We start from the raw sequence: 6,979 nt of genomic DNA, 5'->3' as shown, positions 1-6,979 counted from the left end.
GTGCTAACACGAGCTGTCTAGACATTTTCATAATTAAAACCTGTGCTAACAAGAGTTGTACTAAACATTTTCATAATTAAAACCTGTGCTAACACGAGCTGTCTAGACATATTCATAATTAAAACTTGTGGTTTAATACGAGCTGTCTAGACATTTTCATAATTCAAACTTGTGGTTTAACACGAGCTGTACTAGACATTTTCATAATTAAAACTTGTGCTAACTCGAGCTATCTAGACATTTTCATAATTAAAACCTGTGCTAACACGAGCTGTCTAGACATTTTCATAAGTAAAACCTGTGCTAACTCAAGCTGTCTAGACATTTTCATAATTAAAACCTGTGCTAACACGAGCTGTACTAGACATTTTCATAATTAAAACTTGTGGTTTAATACGAGCTGTACTAGACATATTCATAATTAAAACATGTGGTTTAATAACGAGCTGTACTAGACATATTCATAATTAAAACCTGTGCTAACTCGAGCTTCACTATTAGAATTTACACCATCAAAATTTGTACTTAATACAGTCATAACTAAATTACCAGTTAGTTATTGGAACCTTTGGTGTATGGGTCAAACGTTTGCAGTAAGTACAAATTTGAATGCAACAGGTAATAGCCCTGGAAATTTCATGTACAGAGAAAAAATATTCCATTAATTGACTCTGCGATCATAATTGGTACTTGTTTGTTTGTTTGTATTTAAGCACAAAGCTACACAATGAGCTATCTGTGCTCTGCCCACCACGGGTATCGAAACCCGGATTCTAGCGTTGTAAGTCCGTAGACATACCGCTGTGCCAGTGGGGGGGGGCTTGTTTGTTTGTATTTAAGCACAAAGCTACACAATGGGCTATCTGTGCTCTGCCCACCACGGGTATCGAAACCCGGATTCTAGCGTTGTAAGTCCGCAGACATACCGCTGTGTCACTGGGGGGCCATAATTGATACCTAGGTATAAACATTTTGCTATTTATTCCAATCGAAAAAGCCATTTTTGACGTATTTGTATTGAAGCGCCAGTTATGTAAACTTGGATATTAGAAGTTGGATTTATTAATACTGAGCTTTTCAAACATTAGAGAAATTTCCTTCTACAAAACGACCATTCTTAATAAAGTGTTACAAGAGTTTTTAAATCACATAAACTGTGATTATTAAGAAACTGAAAGTTTCAACTACAATTTAGAAAACAGTACATTTCTTATTAGAAATATTACTTATTCAATAAGCATTATCCTAGCGATACATACCGTTATTAAAATTCTTTGTTAGTGCCCGTAAAGATTTACTCACCAGAATTTTCTTCTAAGTCACAGTGCAACTTTGGAAGATCACCACTAGGAGGCGTAATATCATACGCTACCTTAAGTTCCTTATTATGTTGCTTTGTTCTGTAAAAACTCGTCTTTTGTTGTCTGTTTTTCGTTCAACTGTTCCTTTTCCTTACGAAGCTTTCGTTGGAAACTTTCCTTACTAGCAATATTTCTAGCGCCATCTGATGTTAGTTGAGTGGTTTTAGTGAAAAGATCTTTTGCTTGGTTGACTTCTTTTTCTGTTGAGATAAGTTGGATATGTATTAGTTCAACGTTTTTATTTTCTTCTTCATCAGCCAGGTTATCAGATGTTGGCGCACAACATTGACAGCAAAACATATTTCGTCATTATTTAGACATTTGAACTGCAATTCATCCTACATTGGGTTAGCTGAAAAACATTCTGGCAAACATGGATACCGAATGATGTAATTTTTAAACACATTTGAACTGTATTTTAAACTTGCTTCAACGCTGAGTTGTCAAACCTTTTGGAAAATAAAACGTCACGCTAAGCCTAGCATTTTTTTATCATTGCTAAGCCTAACTCCAATATACCATTCCATTTTTTACAGGCGAACAAGTCCAAATAAGGTGGTAACTGGCTGTGAGCCAAGAGTGTCATTTCGCTAAACCTAACCAATGTGAGTCATTCAAATGTAGTTCTTAGTCAGATTGTATAATTTTAAATCTTAGGGAAACGGAGCATGTTGTAGAACAAAACTCGACGAACTAAAAAAAAAAAACGAAGACTGACACAAAACGAACACCTTACAACACACCGAATCGTGTGCCAGATCACAATTTTAGTATTACACGTAAGTCAGAGCTAAAAATAAAAACTCAAACTAGTTATCTCAGTATGTAATGACGTCACCTCATCTACATTAGTTATTTTAACTTTTGAAATCATTTGAGTGAACTGAATACCTATATTTTTACATATGAAGTATATCTAATCGTGTAATCATAAAAATTGTATAGTAGAGAGTAGATGGGGGAACATTTAAAGTATAAAAACTTTATTTGCAACAGAAGTCTCGTGTGATTTAGTGGTTAGGAGTATGAGTTCGGGGATTCATGGTTCATCACACTTCGTCACAAAAAAGTATCCGCACTTTGGAGCCGTGAGTGTATGATAAGTGTGACAGTCAAACTCGCTATTCGATTAGAGTAGTCAAAATGTTTGTGACGAATGTCGCTGCCTCCCCCCCAGTGGCACAACAGTATGTCGACGGACTTATAACGCTAGAAACTGGTTTTCGATAACCGTGGTGGGCAGAGCACAGATAGCCCATCGTGTAGCTTTGTACTTCAACTACAAACAAACAAACATGCACAGAAATCTCGACTGAAGAGAAACTGTCAATTATTATTTAATTTGAGTTTCTCAATATTTATCTTAATTTTTTTCCAAGTACACCAAAACTAATTATATAATTGAAAGAAAATACTATGTCGTATCTCATAGTTATAAAGAAAATGTACTATTCATTTAACAGGTAGTGCGCTAATTTGAGAAGAACTTATTAAATAAGAATAATGTTGAAAAAATAGAGTATAAGTTAACTTTTTAGCCGCGGCATAACGGCTCATAGAACGGCTCTGAATTTGTTTTTCAAGTACAAACTCTTAGCTCCGTCATCTCTTGACCGATTTGAGATCTAATTCCAGTTTTGGACTCAGGAGATCGAACCATTTCGATTGATTATTTCATCAAGCCCAAGGTTTCGTAGATTAATTTACTAGAATAAATAATGATAATTAATGACTTTTTTGCTCTTTAATTTGTTTGTATAATTGATATACTCATTCACCCTGATTCTGATCTCATTAAACCCCTGGGTGAACCATTCACCCAGTTGAGAAGCACTGGGCTAGAGAGAAGGTTTGTTTACTTGTAGTTGAAGCACAAAACTACACAATGGGCTATCTGTGCTCTGCCCACCATAGCTATCGAAACCCGGTTTCTAACGTTATAAGTCCGCAGACGTTTTATTCTTTATTAACCTTCCTTCATGGAGTAACGGTACATATAGACATGCAAACATAATACAGAAATAAAACACAGGACTACTTCAACAAAATAATAGTAATATTAATAAACAAACACTCCATCCCAACAAACCCTCAAAACAGATAAGCAAATAGTGTAGTCAATTCCACACACACACACACATAAAGAAAAAACAACTCACACAGAAAACTCTTAAGTAAAACTTGGTACAAGGATATAACTATGCTTCACCAACTTACCAACTGTAGAATACAAAAAAAACAATCCACCAAGCTGCTTTTGTGAAAACAAAACCTACAAAAATATCTTTGTTTTTAACCGCACTTTAAAATAACGTAACAAATGAGTAAATTGATCTTTCTACAAAAGCACCCTCCGCGCGTGAATAATAGACCACTTAGTCAAGGAACTAAAAGTACGACATTCCACGGTTGCTGAACCCAATAAATAAGCAATCGATAATAACGACACCTGGCAACAACCAGTTTCACATTTGTTGTAACTGCGTGATGTCAGAGTAAAAAAAAAAAAACCTAACTCACGTAACCTAAACCCAACGAAAGGATTAAAACATGGCTTCCAAAATTTTTTCCACTGAACTCCAAATATTATGTACTATTAAAGAGTACACACGAATCTGTATTATACGAGAGATGCACTTCAGAAACAAACCCTCAAAACTAAAAGAAGAAACCCTCTGGAAAGAGTCAAACATTGGGTAACTTAGAGAGAATCAAAATCCTCGAACTGGGGGACTTGTACGTTTGTATACATTCTAGCCATTTGATTTCTCAAAATTACAGAGGGTGGGAGGGAGAACAAACTAGCTAACGTCTCAAATATTTTACGTTCAGTGGCTTCGTGAGAATTTCTGGACTTATATTTCTCTAAAACAGAATGAAAAAACAACAACAATTCCCTGGTTATTCCCACAATGTTCCAGCTTCTAATTTTTTGGGGGGAATTTAGATATGGACATACAAAAGGATAATATTTTTAAAATAAGGTTCTTATGGTATGGAATATTCACCCAGTTGTAATAAGTTGTGAGCTTACACTTGCATTAAGCACTAAAAACTGGATAAATTATTTTAATTTCAAATATTGTTCAGAGAGGGCGCTATAAACCTACAAACGTATGGTCGGTTCAGTACACTATTTGTTTGTATATATAATTAAAGCACAAAGCTACACAATGAGCTATCTGTGCTCTGATCACCACGGGTATCAAAACCTGGTTTCTAGCGTTATAAGTTCGTTAGAGGGAGGTTAAGTGATAGTGGGGAAAACAGATTTTTCAAGGGGCTATTTTTATGTGCTGGTTTGACCTGTAGGTGGCTTCGACAATTTGATGTTTTTTATAACTTTTCGAGACGTAATTAGTTAATAAACTTGTAGATTACTTATAAGGTGAGAAGTCAAGGCAAGCGTAAGAAGAAAAAGAGTGTATTCGTAGAGAGCATACAATTAAGTAGTTTCGATTCCCGTGGTGGGCACACAGCACAGATAGCCCATTGTGTAGCTTTTTGCTTAACAAGAAAGAAGAAAACATTTTCCGTAACGACTATTTTTCTATAAAACTTTTATTTTGTGATTCAAAAATAAAACCATGTGATTTTGATTCGTTTAATTTTTTTGCTTATTTAATATCACTATGATTGTACCTCACACTAATTTACATTTAAATAAAACACCAGCTTAAACAGAATAATAATATTAATAACCTTTCCTATTCTGTATGGTATTTTCGTAGAATACTGTGTAACGAAATGAAACTCAATATGGCCTTTGGAAAATTTCGTTTCTTTGTTTGTTTGTAGTTAAGCACAAAGCTACACAATGCGCTATCTGTGCTGTATCCACTTACCGCTGTAAGTGGCTTTGGAAGGTACTAAGCACAACTAACATACAGATTTATTACACCTATGGCATCCCATGTGGCTCATCAGTAGGCTTGAGGGCCAATAAGATGATAATTCTGGGTTCGATCTCTGTGTTGAACACATGTTAAAAAGTCCATTGTGCGACTTTGCGCTAAAACAAAAACTAACAACGATGACAACGTAATTACATGTATGCTAAAATACTCATGGTTTTAAAGAAGATGACGGTTAAAACAATCATTTACATCTTCATTTTACAAACTTCCCTCTTCGGCGATCTTTGTTCACCAAACTTCCCTCTTCGGCGATCTTTGTTCACCAAACTTCCCTCTTCGGCGATCTTTGTTCACCAAACTTCTCTCTTCGGCGATCTTTGTTCACCAAACTTCCCTCTTCTGCGACCTTTGTTCACTAAACTTCACTCTTCTGCGATCTTTGTTCACCAAACTTCTCTCTTCGGCGATCTTTGTTCACCAAACTTCCCTCTTCTGCAATCTTTGTACACCAAACTTCCCTCTTCTGCGATCTTTGTTCACCAAACTTCCCTCTTCGGCGACCTTTGTTCACTAAACTTCCCTCTTCTGCGATCTTTGTTCACCAAACTTCCCTCTTCGGCGACCTTTGTTCACCAAACTTCCCTCTTCGGCGATCTTTGTTCACCAAACTTCCCTCTTCGGCAATCTTTGTTCACCAAACTTCTCTCTTCGGCGATCTTTGTTCACCAAACTTCCCTCTTCGGCGATCTTTGTTCACTAAACTTCTCTCTTCTGCGATCTATAGCTATACAGTTAAGATAGATCTTGCCCCTGTAAGCTGGAATGACCTTTACAGTTACGACAGTTGTTGCCCCAGTAAGCTGATGTGACCTTCAGAGTTAAGATAGTTTAAGTTCGAATCTAATAAATGTGTATATATATATATAAATATATATGGTTATTGTTAAGCGACACAGATGAACGGAGCGTTACCAAAAGAATGCTAGCTTATATATATTTATATTATAAAATAATTCTGTTACCGTGGCAACCACCTTTAAATTTAGAAAGGAAAAAAAAAGAAAAAGATAACAACCTCGACAAAACCTGTATTACACAATGCTGTCATTATTACAATGAAGAAAGGAACCCTTCTATAAAGCCGTTACTGTGGCAACACCATTAAACTATTACTATCATCTGACCACAACGGCAACTGTCCGCTATGACACTTATACTACATAATGACAGTTTAGAAGTAGGTAGGTAATACAAGATAAATAAGTTTGGAAGGATTCATTTTTCCCGGCAACTGCTTGACAATCGTACGGTAATGTAATACAAATAACTGTTTATCAACGTTCGTGTAATCTACTATGTTAGATGAATTTCGTGAGAGACAACTTAGTGCTTTTCTGGGGGTCTTTTTGTTAGTATCAAAGTTAATACAGTAAAAAAATAATAATAATAAAAAGATAGATAAACACGTAATATTAAACTTTTTTTCTTCTTCCTAAGACGACTCCGTTCTTTGTCAGGATATTTCAACAGCTTTCTATAAGAAGAATAAGGCTTAACTAGATTAAGACTTGAATAATATACTCCACAGACTACGCCGTTATCCTCCACATAGCAGGACTTTAGGTACGCGTTCAGTGTAAAAACGATCAGGTGCCGAAAGCAGATAATTAAACGTTCACCATTATAACGCCCCAATTTATAGAGACCTCCGGGAAAGCCTCTTATCCTTGGTTTACCAGAATAGGTTTCAATAACTCATAC

This window comes from Limulus polyphemus, unplaced genomic scaffold, assembly GCF_000517525.1.
Source record: "Limulus polyphemus unplaced genomic scaffold, Limulus_polyphemus-2.1.2 Scaffold5452, whole genome shotgun sequence".
Classification (NCBI taxonomy): domain Eukaryota; kingdom Metazoa; phylum Arthropoda; class Merostomata; order Xiphosura; family Limulidae; genus Limulus; species Limulus polyphemus.
Note: the sequence above shows the minus strand (reverse complement) of the source record.